The 15,551-nt window shown below is 32.4% G+C and overlaps 1 long non-coding RNA gene across 1 annotated transcript; it reads left to right on the top strand.

Annotated features, from left to right (window-relative positions):
- The first annotated feature begins 2,014 nt into the window (after positions 1 to 2,014).
- Positions 2,015 to 4,683, top strand: LOC120272485. Its single transcript, XR_005540206.1, has 3 exons — positions 2,015 to 2,337; positions 3,107 to 3,159; positions 4,496 to 4,683. It is a non-coding gene; the product is annotated as an uncharacterized LOC120272485 (long non-coding RNA).
- The last annotated feature ends 10,868 nt before the right edge of the window (positions 4,684 to 15,551 follow it).

Below are 15,551 nucleotides of genomic sequence, written 5' to 3'. Positions count from 1 at the left end.
AAATAGAATATTCCTTCTTTTTTTAAATTTGGATAGATAATAATGAAAAAAAATTAAATAGCTGAAATATATTACTTGATTTACTAAAATAATACTATAATTAAAACTTTCATGATGTCTTCCTGAGCGTCTGAAAATAGAAATAAAATTGTTTTTAAATTATATATTGATACATATTATTTTAATTCTAAAAGTTTAAGGTTTTTTTTCACCTAATTAATTTAAATTTATATCGGCTTGCAAAGTGGACAACAAATATGATGGAGCGCTTGAGGCCCACTCTGTGGACCTCGCCTAGTACTAAGAATGCTTCGGATGCTCATAACTTTTGATTTTCCCTTAATCCCTTCCTCTTTGTCAGCTTGCATTGAAAACTTAACTATAATGAAAAATTCTCGGAGAAATTCTTAGGCTTCCATCACATCCCTGCCTTCTGATAACCAAGCTATTACCTCCATTGCTTCCTTCCTCTACATTGCTTGTTTTTTTTTTCTCCACTTGATCCTTCAACGACTGAAGTGGTAACATTGCTTCCTTTTTCTCCACTTGATCCTTAGACTGAAGTGTTGACAAGCTCTCGATCGGCAGGCGTGGGTGAGGTTGATAGGTTTCCGACTCTGTTAACTTGTCAATAGCTTTAGAGGTAGGCTTGTTGTATGGCTGATTTGTAAGTGAATTGCCTTACAAGTTTTGTCATGAGTAGCATATCAGTCCCCCTTAATTTAAAAACCTTAGCATGTTAATAGTTTTATTTAAGGCTTTCTGTAAATTCGGAGTTGTTCAAACTTGTTGTTTTCCTAGATCATAGCTCAAAATTGTTGTTGAAATCCTTAGAGCTTAGTGTTGGCTCAAGTACTTTTATTTGGCCATTCCTTGTATGAGATATGTAGAACCTTTCTAGCATTTAATGAGTGCTAAGTTTGCATGATTCTTGCTCACCCAAACTTTGTGGAGATTTCTTGAACCTTGTCTTCTGATGATAGAACCAACCTGCAAAAACCATGCATAGAGTATGATTTCATATATACATATATACATATATAAAATATAATTATATGTGTTTGTTTAATGACTTTTGCTAAATTTCTGCAACCTCGTTGTTCGTTCAATTCCCTTGCATATATATATATACACACACATTTAGATTCTTGTGAAATTGGTGCTCAGATGTGCCTAATCAATATTAAGTATTAAATATTTATATATGTATATTTATATCATTTCCTTTCAGCTTAAAGTGGGTGTATATATATATAAATATATGTTTATGTTATCAGCTGGTTTTATCTGCTAGCATCCCCACCTTTCATTGACATGTAGTTATAGCTATAGGGGTAGTTTTTTTAGTGGGAAGTTACATGAACATTTTATATACATATTGATATTTTTGTATATTTTGAGAACCTTCAGTTTATATCGAAATTAATTTACTATATATGAGAGGTTAATGGCTAATTAGAAACCCATTGTTGAAGCATGCACAACACCATGTGGGCAATACTCTTTTTATAGAAATGAATGTATATGTGGGTATGTTTTTGCATTAGTACTTTTCTTGTAGATGGAAAAAAGCATGACAACCAAATTCTTTATGGCTAGTAACACCATAGAAAAAATAGAACCTGGGGAGTATCTCGTACTTGATGAACATTGCACCCACTCCCCTGTGGAGATTTTAAATTTGATCCTTGTTTAAGGGGAATGGTAATATCCAACTTAACCCTAATACGAAGGAACTCATGCCACTCACCCAAGAGACAGTTGGCATCACAGCAAAGGAAATGGCCTAAAGCATTGCCCAATTGTTGCCCAACTTGCTTAGAGAGATAACCAAAATGCAAGTTATACAACTGAACCCAGAAGGTTGCTGTGGGCCCCAGCTTCCTTGTCCTCATTGATTTGTAAAAGCCATGAGAGTCCTGGATTCCTGGCCAAAGTTATGCAAACTTTTGCATAATTTCTTGAAGCTTGTCTTAAACTTGTCCTTGTTGCCATCTTGTTATTGACAATGGAGCCCAAGCCTTTAGCATCCTTTCTTCTATCCTTTGAGAGAGAGAGAGAGAGAGAGAGAGAGAGAGCTGTGATCTCCTCCAGCGAACTTCCGGCAAACCTCCGGTGCTGAACCTTGTAGTCGTAGTTGCAAGTTTTCTTCGCCTTATCTTATCACTCTTCCAAAGTAATCATCTATGCCTTTGATAACCAAGCCATTTAACTTTATTGTTTTCTTCTTTCTATTATTGGTGGTGGTGGTTGCTAGCTCTAGGAGGTTTTGGAGCTTGGATTTCAGATGGTTTCTCCTTTCATCTCTCTTCACTTCTCTCTTTTCCGACCATCGAAGTAAGTCCCTAACCATGCTTGGATAAGTTTTGGTATGTCTTTAGTGCATGAATTTTCTTATGGTTGTTGGACTTCTATCTTTGTTTAGCTTGCCATGAGATGTTTTGAACTTCATGATTGTGTATAGCTCCATAGAAGGATTAGTGTGAAAGTTTCATGATCTATGATTATACATGTATTCTTCCAAGCTTATTTAGGTTTCAGCTGGTGCACATTAGTGTTTTTAGTATAGGAAAATCTATGTTGACTGCATCCCTCATCCTTCTTTTGAAATTCTTTTTATTTCATATGTTGGATATGTATAAGTAGTTATATATATACCCCTATTCTATAGGTCTAGTTGTATAGCATTTGTTAAGTTGGTGGAATGATATTGCAAAGCTAAAAGCAATGTTTATTTCTTGTGATTATTAGTAGTGATAGTTTAAGAGAATGAGGGAAGCATTGTAGTGGAATGTGTTTAGATTGGATGGTGGAGATTTCTCATCAAGTGGAAATATTAGTTCAAGGCAAATGTCAAATGAGTGGAGGTTAAGCATTGGATCACTTTAAATTTAATCATGTTAATTATTTAAGCCTTTAGGGTGTGTTTTAAATTCCTGCATTAGTGCATGCAAGACAATTATTGTCATTTATTTATTTATCTTATTTTTTTATTTTTTTTATTTTTGGTTTCTCTCTCTAGAGAATGTAAAAGTTACTTGATGAGTGTTTAAACTTGCGGTTAGTGTAATTTTGTTTTAACTATGGTAAATCGTTGGGTTTTAAGATTGTTTTAGGGAGTGGCATTGGATCTCATTTTTGGGCTTAAGCTAATATCAGGTAAGTAATCCACCGATAACTCCGTATTTTCAGTACTTGAGAAATTATTTTTATTCGGTAAAATAATTATCTAGTATTTTGTTATTTTATTTTGAATATCTGTTATTTTGTTAGTATTGAAATTATTTATTTGGAATATGTATTTTGAGGTATTTTCTTTAAATAAATTATTTTTATTTAGTTGTTGACTGGGTAAATCCACATGGGTGGAATGCTAATTAAATGATTTCTATTCAGTTTAATTTAGTTATTAATTTATTATTTATACTAAGTGTGAGATTACATTCAAATGATTACTTCAACATTTATAAAATTCATTTGTTTATAGCCATGGGTTGATGATTCTGCTATCTTTTGAATTGACTTAGTCAATTCCTTTATTTATTTATTTATTTATTTATATAAGCATTTAATTTAGTTTTGAAGGAGCTGGTGTTTTGAGTAATTTTAAATATTTCATGTGCTTAAATGTTTATATTTCATTTATGGTTATCGAGTTATTTTTCCCTAAAGTGAGATTTTGATATTTATCTGTATTTTTGAATATATATGAACTTGAGGAATTTTAGAAATTTCTGAAACTTGTACTCTGCGAATTTTTTTTTTGTATCTGAATGTTTTGGTCTCCAAATGAGCGATATGCAACCCTGTCAGTGGGGGGTTAAACCCTGACCTTGTCGACAAGTAATTTTGGGAAAGTGAGACTGCAGTTTCACACCGTGTCCGTTCGGTGAAATAATCAACGGCCACCTGGTAGTCAGTCTCGGGTCACCGAGGGTAAATAAATGATTTTTGTTATTTTGGCTCTGGTATGTCACCGAGGATAAACAAATGACCTTTGGCACTGACAGTGAATTTGGAGACACACACTTGAATCTGTTACTTTATGGCTTTCCCCTTTTGATTTTGATTTTTTTTTTTTTTTGCAAAAACACAAATATTTGCCTTGCCTTGAAATTTCTGTATTTTTGATATCGTATTTCTGGGTTTTGAATTCCGGTAAATCATATTTGTAAATATTCTTTATTAGAATATTTCACTTTGTATTTTGTTTTGTTTAAATTATGCTTTGAAGACATATGCTCATTTCTGGCGAATAATTATTCGCAGTTCTGAAACCTGATAATCTTTTGATTTCAGTTATTTTGAATAGCCTTACTACTTAAGAACTATACCTCTATTGAACTATTTATTTTGTATTTGTTTAAACTATGTTTAAATTTTGAATTATCCTTAATATCTGAAATCGAGATTCATAAAGCCTGTTGTTTTAAAACAATTTCTGGATTACTTACTGGGCTAGTGAGCTCATGGATTTTCTTTAAATCCTTTTCAGATCAAAAGTGATAGATCGACGTGGATCTTGAAAGACTGCCTGCAGATGTTGCTTGTCTTGTTGTGAAATTGTAGTTCTTGTCATTTTCTATCACTACGTTCCTGTATTTTATATTTCTGGACTTCTTGTATCTTTGCATTGTATACACTATAAAGTCTGTAATTTTGTAACCCAGTTGGTTTGTTATAGTTTTGTTTGTCCTAAACCAGGTCCTGAGGACTTGCAGGTCTACTTGGTTCACGCCCTGTAGATCTGTGGCCGTTTGTCTACGCACCGGGTCCGGCGAGCCGGGTTCGAGGCGTGACAGTTGCTATATTCAGGATTAGGGAAGTAGGAATTTCTCCTGGTTTTAGTAAAGACCAGACCAATATCTTCCCATCAAACGTCCATGACCCCGAGCTAGAGATTCTCTCAAACTCAAAGACATGAAAGAACTTGAATAAGAATAGATTAGCATTAATCATGGAGATGCGCACACACTATAAGAAAATTATTGTTTAGAAACAACATTTTTTTCGTTTCTAATATGTTGCTAATTTAGTTTAGAAACGATTTTGAAATGGAATTTATCGGTTTTGAAAATCCTTGTTTCTAATTTAAATAGAAATTGGAAAATTTTATGTTTCTAAATTAAGAAACAGAAGAGAAACAGGAACCGATTTGTTTGTAACTTTTGAAAAATTAAAACGGAATAATGTATGGTGTGAATCCTTTTATAAATTCCATTGTAATTCCATTTCGAAATTTAGAAACCAATTTGAAAAGAAATTGTTGCCGTTACAAAAATTAGAAATAGATTCCAAATGGAATATTTTTGTTTTATTTTTTTTCCGCCTATTAGAAACAAAAGAGCTTTTGTTTCTAATCCGTTTCTAAAGTTAATATAATAAAAGAAAAATAATATTGAAACTAATTAATGCGTTTTTAACATTCAAATAAATAAATAAAATAAAATAAAATAAAAATTATATCCTTGATTTTTTTTTAAACTTGATACATAATTTTTTTTTAACCTAGAATACAAATAAATAAAATAAATTCATCAATTCATACAAAAAGAAATGTTAAACTATATATGTTCAATACAAAATAATAAGTATACGACAAATACAACTATAAGTCAACATCATGATCGTTAGTAACTGCGACCGCTAAAGAATCCTCTTCTCAAAACTCATCATCATGTCCTTCATTTGACTCATCATCTCCTTATTACATTGGTTCCTCTCCTTTTTCATTTCAAGCAAACTTTTTTGAAGCTCATTGTTGTTATCTTGTACTTGGCTAAGCATTTATTGAAGTCTCTCCTCACAATCTTGGACTTGACTAAGAGTTTGATGCAAATTTCTAACCTGAGCCTATAGTACCTCAGATGATGAACCCGTGGACAAACTTGAAGATGACTATGGATAAAAGATAGACGTTAAGGACCGTAGCTATTCCATAAACCCGACTTTTCTTTCCTCCCCCCATAGACTTATAGTATAGAGCTATTTCATCCACAATAGGAAGCTCACGATGCCCTTCTTGTGTTTGAGATACCTGCTCCACAAGCTCCAGACAGCGATACTACATTAATTAACTCAAGTCATTAAATATTATTCTTAAAACAACTAAATATAAACCCACAATAACATTGTAGACAAAGTCTATAATTGAAAACCCCACAAAAAATGTTCCGCTTATCTTAATAGATTGAGCACGTGCATCAACGAGCATGGAGGTACCTTTCCTTGTATGAGTCACTTCAAAAAGCTCAAAAGGGCAAGGATCACAGCCATGCCACAATCACCCGAATAAGACAACAAATTGAATTTTGTTACAATAAGCATTAAACTAATTCTTTATAATTTAAAAACACATTTATATAAATATTAAACATATTACCAATCTATCTGCATGGGAAGTATTAGAAATATAGCCTCTTGTGTGTCAGGATATACCAAATCCAGGTCCTGCAATCTCAGTGAATCAGTTTGCGGTAGTTGTCTCACTCCGAGTTTTAAATTCCGGCATCCTTGGTCCATGTTTCCAATGCAGAGTCAAACACATGCATCGATTTTTCTTTCCCTTTTCTCAAACTGCACATCAATGCTCTATACCTTTCCACAGCTTTACGTTGCCATGCCATCTTAATGGCAGATGACATTGACTCATCCCATACAAAGAATATATGTAGTTTAACATAAAGAAACATGCATACTATATATAATTGTAGATTTAAAATAATAACCAATAAGTTCTAAGCTAATGAAATTTACTATATAAAATTAATAATTCAATAAAAATACTAACCAATGTTTTGTATTAAACTACTAATGTTTTGCTAATTATAATTATAGTAAAAATACCTACAAACAAGATCTAGACTAGGAAAAATGACACTATATAATTAATAATTCAATAAAAATATTAACTTTTCAATTTATTTAGTTCCACAAAGCAACATCAATTTTCTATTTTTACCATGTTAAGGATTTACAAATTCAATAAACATTACAAATATAAGAAAACAAATTTACTTTAAATATTATATAAATATAGCTGAAATTCATTCCAATAGAAGTCCTTTGTCTCCTTGGAGACATTCTTCCAACTATTTCCATTCTCATCCATTCTTTCCTTAAAGATGAATGTAATTTTTTGAGCACATACATTTGAGGGATGCAACCTACAAATATACAAAGACAATTAATAAATTAAGTTGCTCATCACTAACAATTGTACATAAAAAAAAATAGCAATTTTAATACTTACATTCCACTCATTAGTTTTATGAGTGGTCTCCTTCACTCATCAAAAGCAAAAGGCAAGCAATTCATGGATGATGTCGGGGTATCTCTACCATGCATAGTAGGCTTGCCATTAGGGGTAACCCCTCCACTAGCACAAGGACTAGAAGCAGAAGATGATGATGATGTCCCATAAGCATGGCCAACAAATGCTTGTAATGGTCGCGGCAATACATTAGGTGCAGACGTAACTGGTGCTGGAGCATCAAGCGCTATCAAACGTAAATTGTCATAATGTTAACCATGTATAGGTCGACTCCTCTGATCTGTGGATGAACCCATATACCTCAATTGATCGAGTGAACCTCTGTAACTTTAACCTCCATTACGACCCGTCCCTCTCGTGGTGCTTAAACAAGTACTGTTATATATGAACATATACGAATACAATTCAGAAGTAACTAAAAAACAACTTATGCTATAAAAATAACTAAAAAACAACTTATGCTAATATTATTATTATTATTAAGTATTATTATTTAGGTTCATTACTTTTAGGAGTATTATAAAATATATTACCTTAATTTATGCACTACCACTTTCAATTTCATCAAACTCATCATCTTCATCATTTCTTTCGGATTCAAATATAGCATCATCTTCAATCTCGATGTCTTCATCATCAATTTAAATCAATTCCCCACTTCGATCAATTAGAGATTGTTCTTTATCATTAACATTGATTTCTATAGATGAAACTTCTAATTCATCTTGCTGAAAAGGTTCTTCACATGATGTCGATATCCTCAGCTGAACTTATTTAGATAGCTCTACAACATATCTAAAAACATTCAAATTCAAGTAGCACAAATACAGGCCATTTGCAACTAAAAGCATTCAAATTCAAGCAACACAAATTCAGAAACAAATATGACAAATAGACAACTCTTTCTACAACATGAAAAAGATTAACTACAAATGGATGAAAGAGTACAAGCAGCAATGGTCAGGTATGGCACAATGTCACACATGTCACATGCAATATAATAAGAGAAAATGGAGAAGACAGACAAAAGGGTTGGTGATGCAGGAGATTGAGGAACGGAGAGCAGGAACGATCTATTGCTGCATTTTCTATTTTTTTATTTTTATTTTTTGGGGGGAATGGTCTCTTGCTGCATTTTTTATTTTTGTTTATTAGGTAAATCGAAGTATAAAATTAAGTAAAACATAAATAATAACAATATATTTATTTAAATTGAAAATAATTTAATGATTATCATAAATTTTCATATATTTATTTTATTTAATGATTTAAAAAATCTTTCAGATATTTTTTTTATAAAATATTAATTTTTAAATCCATTTGTAGTCTCTTTCTATTAGGAATGGATTAAAACAGACATTTGGTAATACTTAATAACATTTGGTTAAAATATTAATTTTTAAATCCATTGTAGTCCCTTTTAATTAGTAACAGATTAGAAATGGACAATTTGTAGTATTTATTAATATTTTGATAAATTATTAATTTGTAAATATATTTCAAGTCCCTTTCTATTAGGAACAGATTAGAAACGGATAATTTGTAATATTTATTAATATGTTGATAAAATATTAATTTTTTAATCCATTTCTAGTCCCTTTCTTTTAGCAATGGATTAGAAACCGATAACTTGTCATATTTATTATTAATACTTTTGATAAAATTTTAAATTTATAATCTATTTCAAGACCCTTTCTATTTGGAACAAATTAGAAACAAATATTTTGTAATATTTAATAATATTTTGATAAAATATTAATTTTTAAATCCGTTTCTAGTCCCTTTCTGTTAGGAATGGATTGGAAATGGATAGTTTGTAATATTTATTAATATTTTGATTAAATATTAATTTTAAATCTGTTTCAAGTCCCTTTCTATTGGGAATGGATTAGAAACGTGTAGTTTGTAATATTTATTAATATATTGATAAAATTTTAATTTTTTAATCTGTTTCTACTCACTTTCTATTAGAAACGGACATTTCGTAATACTTAATAATATTTTGATAAAATATTAATTTTTTAATTTGTTACTAGTCCTTTTCTATCAGGAACGGATTGAAAACATACATTTTGTTACATTTAATAATATCTTGATACAATATAAATTTTTTAATCCATTTGTTGTCCCTTTCTATCAGGAACAGACATTTTATATTATTTTTGTAAATCATATTTTGAAATGACCGTTTCTAAGTCGTTGTTAATAGGACCTTATTTAAAATGTTTGTTATTTTGTTGTGAATTGATTGCAATTACAAACAGAATAAATTTCGTTTCTAATATTGAGTTTCTAAACAGTAACTTTCAACAAACGCAAAAGATTTGGTAAAGTTACGCGCATGGAAATAAAGTTAATAGATCTGTTTGACAAGAAGCGGTCCACCAATGTCCACTCCATATCATCCCCTGAAACTTGATCCAGGGAAAGATCTACAATCACCTTTCCAACGAACAAATCTTTGATACTGATCTGGCGATATCGATAGGGGATATTGGCAACGTCTTGAGATAACACCACGGTGGGGTGGGAACCAGAACAAACAACAAAAGCACAAGAACACTACAGGAAAGAACTCATCACCATGAATGAGAGCTTATCAAAACTCATCACTTAAATGAGACCTCCATTTATGATTTAAGGCATTTAATTAATACAATTTGGATCAAGGAGGCGTTTGAAATACAATAGATCATTTCAATAGCATTGCAGATCAAGTGTCCTAATGATCACAACATGATATTAAACCTCATTGTAGAAAAAACTAAGGAACAAAATAATTATTATGGATAAAAATGATTATTGCGACGGTCAAGGATACAAGCTTTTTATTGGATTATAATTTCAATATTTTTATTCTTCAACATTTTTTACTAATCATTTTCAACTATCTTGTCAAATAATTCAGAATTATCATCATAATTTTTTTAAAAATTTAGAAATAAAATGATTTGCTGAATATATATACGTATATGGTTGAGCCTTTTGATAAGTGCTTGTGTGTTAAGAATGCAAAGTGTTCTTTCCCTACAATGACCATTACTTTTATCATGTTTAAGCTCTAATACATGTGTATTTGTGTTCTTTTGCGCATTTAGGGTTGTGAAGCTAAGTATTAAGAAAAGAAGCCAAAAGTAGATCGTGAACGCACTATTTGGTGGAATATTGGAAGGAACAAACGCGAAGACAGAAGTGGGGCTCTAAGATACGTGAATGTGTGCCAATCTCCATGTATTCAAGTCATTACAATGAGTTAGAGGGGCACGAAGGCAATCACATTTGTGTATCTCGACTTGTGCATTGATAGCAAGATCTTCACCAATGAGGCCTTTGATTGAAGAAGAGTTGTGATCTACGGCATAAACGTGTGCCCATTTATGTTGCCTCGATGAAAAGTGTGGAATTGGGAGTGTTTTGGTGGAGTACTGTAGTAGGTCAACGTAGCAAATATTGTAGCAATATACTGTAGCACTTACTGTTCACAGTTGGACAAAAATCAGGTTTCCAAAGAATCCACACGGGCATGTGGATGCTCGATTCCAGCCCTATTTAAGCCGCGATTAAACCCAATTTTAGAAGAATCTTTCATCCTTTTTCCTATCTTTTCTCCAACTTGGGAGAGGCCGGCGGCTAGGGTTTAGAGAGGATTTAGCAAGGCTTTTGGAGTGGTTTCATGGCTTCGACACTATGTTCTCTTGGAAGATAGTTATTGGGGGAGCTTTCATCGGCACCGCTCCTGTGAGGTGTGCCCTAGGCTTGACAAGGGGACCTTTGGAAAGGACGAGGCCACTCCACAAGAACATCGACACGAATACAGAGGGGGTTTTACTATGGATTACATGTTTTTACTTTGGATTTCATTATTGATTGTATCTTGCTCCATGGAGAGCTAAATCCTCTAGTGGGTACTTGGATTTGTGAACCCTAGGATGTATTTGTTTCATTAACCTTTTATTATGCCTTCCTTAATTGATTTCTATAATTAAGTTCCAATCTTGAATTCTTGTTGAATGATTTCTCCCTTAGAGTGACACTAGGGTTGAGAGTCTACATTGGTAATCCTTGTGAGTGAGTGACACACCATGAGGGTTAGCAAAGTAAAATTGGAGAGGGTTGAGAGGATGAGTCTAGAGGTAGCGGAGCGTCCACTTCCCCCTCCGGTGTGATTTATCCTACCTCCACCCTCCAAGAGTTCTTTGCGGTCACAATAGAGTGAAGGGTTAAGGGATGAATTCCGCTGGGGCTTAGTTGTGCGAGCAACAGAGTGAAGCATTGAAGTGTCTTTAACATCTGGGGCTTAATTGTGACTAGGGGTATTTCGCTTGGACCAAAGGATTGGATCTACATATAGGAATAGGGTTTATCACTTAGAATCTCTAGAACTTCTTGCAACTTTACACAGTGTGAGGTGTTGAGACTGGTTGATTTCTCCGCCGAGACATAGTGTAGAGTTAGTCATGGTTGACCTTAGATTTAGGACCGTGTATTTAAGGATGTCCATGACTCATTAAGTATTAGTTAGGAAGCATAATAGTTGGTTTTGCACTTGAAGCAATAATCCTAGGAGAAACAATATCCGAGTACCCCACTTTTAGCGATTGCCTTTTCTCTCATTTATTTGTGCCTCTCTTTCTTATTTTCTTTATTTTGTTTGCATCAATCTTCATCCACACCATCATTGTTTCATTTCAACTTAGTTAAGTAGCAATATTGGTGTTTCTATTCCTTATTCCCTGTGGATACGATACCCCACTCACCTGGGATTTATTATTTTGACAAACCCGTGCACTTGCGGGCCACACGCAAGGGGCATTGTCAAATTTTTGGCGCCGTTGTCGTCGAGTAGGCATTTAAAGATACTTTGCACTTTGTTATATTAACTATTCATCATTCATTCTATTTCACATCTTCTCACTTTTCCACTGTTCTAATTTGTTCTTTTTCTTTGATTACAGGAAAAATGATCAACATACCCGAATTATTTGACACAATCACGCGGATGGTTGAATAAATATAACAGAAAGTTCAACTGTTTGCCGTACAAGCCACGCCGTGTTTTCTTCTGCAAGAGCAATACACTATTCACCATCAAGTGGAAGAATCAATCGTTGATTACATTTTCAGAATTCAGGATCAGAATGGTTAATTAGATAGTGTGTTAGATCAGTTTGAGAAATTTGCATTGGCATCTAATAATAATCACTTAGAAGAAAGTTTGGAGAGAGTTCTTGCTCAGTTTGACTCATCTTATCACGAACAAAGACAGGAACTTTTCTCTTTGGGTGTGTCAATGTCAAGGAAGGAAAGTTGTAAGATGGTGGATTTGATAGTCGTTGAAGACCATTCAGAAGCACATGCACAAGTGGAAGAGATGGAGAATGACTGTGAACAGGAGGCGAGCAATTTTGAGGAAATTGACAGATTGAAAGAAAGCAGATTGTGCCCATCAATTGAGGAGCCACACGAACTAGAGCTTAAAACCTTGCCGGCACATTTGGAGTATGCCTTTTTAATGGAAGAATCAAAGCTCCCTATAATTGTGGCTTCAAATTTGTCTATAGATTAGAAGGAGAAGCTTGTTAGCATGTTGAAAAGGCATAAATCAGCTATTGCTTCGAAGATCTCGAATATCAAGGGCATCAATCCATCATTTTGCACTCATAAAATCTTGATGGAGGATAATTATAAATATGTGATCCAACTCCAAAGAAGGTTAAACCCAAACATGCACTACAACAAATTTGTAAATTAAGGACATTCATAATAATGTCACTATATAACATATTTTTGTCACTAAAAATATTTTGTGACGTTTTTTTGCCGTCACCACGTGTCGTCGCCTAATCTCCGTCGCTAAAGGGTTAATGTGACAATTTACATTGTTGTCACACAATCATAACTTTTATATGACAAAATTGTGACATGTCACAAATTTAATAATTATCTGTGACATTTATTGTTGTCACAGAATATTATGATAATCTGTCATAAAATGTTATAAATTGTCGCGAAATATGAAGTAAAAATTTGGAATTTTGTGACATTCTTCTTATCATCACATGATACGTGACGGAAATTTTTGTTACGTATTGTACTACAAAAGTGTCATAAAATGCTATAAATTGTCACTAAATATGAAGTAAAATTTTTAAATTTTGCGACATTATTCCAATGATCACATAATAAGTGACGACAATGCTTGTCGTGTATTGTACAACAAAAGCGGTATAAAATGTTATAAATTGTCACTAAATATGAAGTTAAATTTTAAAATTTTGTGACATTATTCCATTGATCGCATAATATGTGACGAAAATGTTTGTCACATATTGTACTACAAAAACGTCATAAAATGTTATACATTGTCACCAAATATGAAGTAAAATTTTGAAATTTTGTGACATTTTTCTAATGATCACATAATAAGTGACGCAAATGTTTGTCACATATTTTACAACAAAAGCGTCATAAAAAGTATGATAGTTAGTAATTGGAGGTTATTTTAGTAATGATTACAGTTTGTCCCTAATAAAAAATATTTTTGTAATTAAATTAAATTTTTATTTGATCAAGCGTGACGAAAATATAAATGTCACAACAAAAAAAATATTTTATGACATGTATAGTTATTAAAAACTGTCACAAATTAATGTTATATAATGTCATAAAAAATTGACTATAATATCATTCGCGATACTTTTATAATATGACATATTAATTTTTTGGCGATGTCACAATTAATTGAATATCATCTTATTATTGATAATTTTTAAATTTCACAAACTATTTTGTTTTTGTGACACATGTAGTTTTGAAAATTTAACAAATTAATATTTTATAATGTCAATTATAAAAAAAAAAAAATTTTTTAATAAAAATGTCAATATTAAATAATACTATGTTACAAATACATATTAAAGGCATTGTATTATTATAAGTAATTTGTCAAATGTATCATAAGTAAATAAAATAAATATTTTAATTCAAAATAATAATATCAATAAGTAACATGGATTAACAAACTGAAATATCATAATATGTCCTAATGACATTAAAAACTTAGAGCTTTTAAAGATGCATTCAAACTAGATAATTTCCTGTAGCCTCCATTCAAACTCTTAGTTTAAATCTTGTGTTGATGGTACTTCTGTCGAATCAGAGCTTGTCTCATTATGACCTTGAATCAATAACTTTAACAAATAAATGATAATATTAATTCATAACAAGGGTAAATTTAAAAAAAAAAGTTGAACTTTAAAGTAGACAAGGAAGTTTAATTATGCATATACCTGAAAATTAAGGAATGGGCACTTGGATTCCAGCAGCTAATAAAGCTTGAGTCATAGCTTGCATTTGATTTCGAATCACGTCATAATTTAACTTATATTCTTGGAGCTCATCTTGTGTCTCTGTAAGAGTTTCTTTTAACTTAGCAAAGCTGGCATTTGAGACTTTTTCAATAGGCTTAGGTCCATATCCAAGTCCTTTGATGTATCCTGAGGTAGTACCAAGTAGTTCATCAACTATTGCATCAATGTTTTCTTGTTGTGATCCTTCTTCGCCAAGTAATGCTAATTTATCCTCCATCATTTCCTAAGATTAAAAAGAAATATTAACTAACAAGCAATCTTATTAAAAAATAAATAAATTCTTCTTGTGAAAGATCTTACATAAGCTATTTGAGCCTCAGATGTTGACCATCCTTTACTCTCTGAATAGCGAGTCGACTTGAAAAAATCCATCCTATTTGGTTCTTGATCATCCTTACGCTATATAGTTCCAAAATTACTAAACTTACATAGAATTAATCATTCAAACAACTTGATGCGGGAATTATTTATCCCATCTCCGACAGTGCATGGGTGAGCCCAACGCAAGTAGTCTCGAAAAAGGGAGGAATGACAGTTGTGAAGAATGAAAAGAATAAACTAATTCCAACCAGGAAAGTCATGGGCTGGCATGTTTGCATTGACTACAGAAGGCTTAATGATGCTACTCAAAAGGACCATTTTCCATTACCGTTTATTGATCAAATGTTGGAGCGGTTGGCAGGGCATCAGTTTTGTTGCTTCCTTGATGGTATGTCGGGGTATTTCCAAATCCTAATAGCTCTAGAGGATCAAGAGAAGACAATATTCAATTGTCCCTATGGTACCTTTACTTACAGAAGAATGCCTTTCGGTTGTGTAATGCACCGATAACATTTCAGCACTGCATGACTGCCATCTTCGATGATCTTCTCAAGGACATAATGGAGGTGTTAATGGATGATTTTTTG

This window comes from Dioscorea cayenensis, chromosome 11 (assembly GCF_009730915.1).
Source record: "Dioscorea cayenensis subsp. rotundata cultivar TDr96_F1 chromosome 11, TDr96_F1_v2_PseudoChromosome.rev07_lg8_w22 25.fasta, whole genome shotgun sequence".
NCBI lineage: Eukaryota > Viridiplantae > Streptophyta > Magnoliopsida > Dioscoreales > Dioscoreaceae > Dioscorea > Dioscorea cayenensis.
Note: the sequence above shows the minus strand (reverse complement) of the source record. Positions and strands in the feature narration are given on the sequence as shown.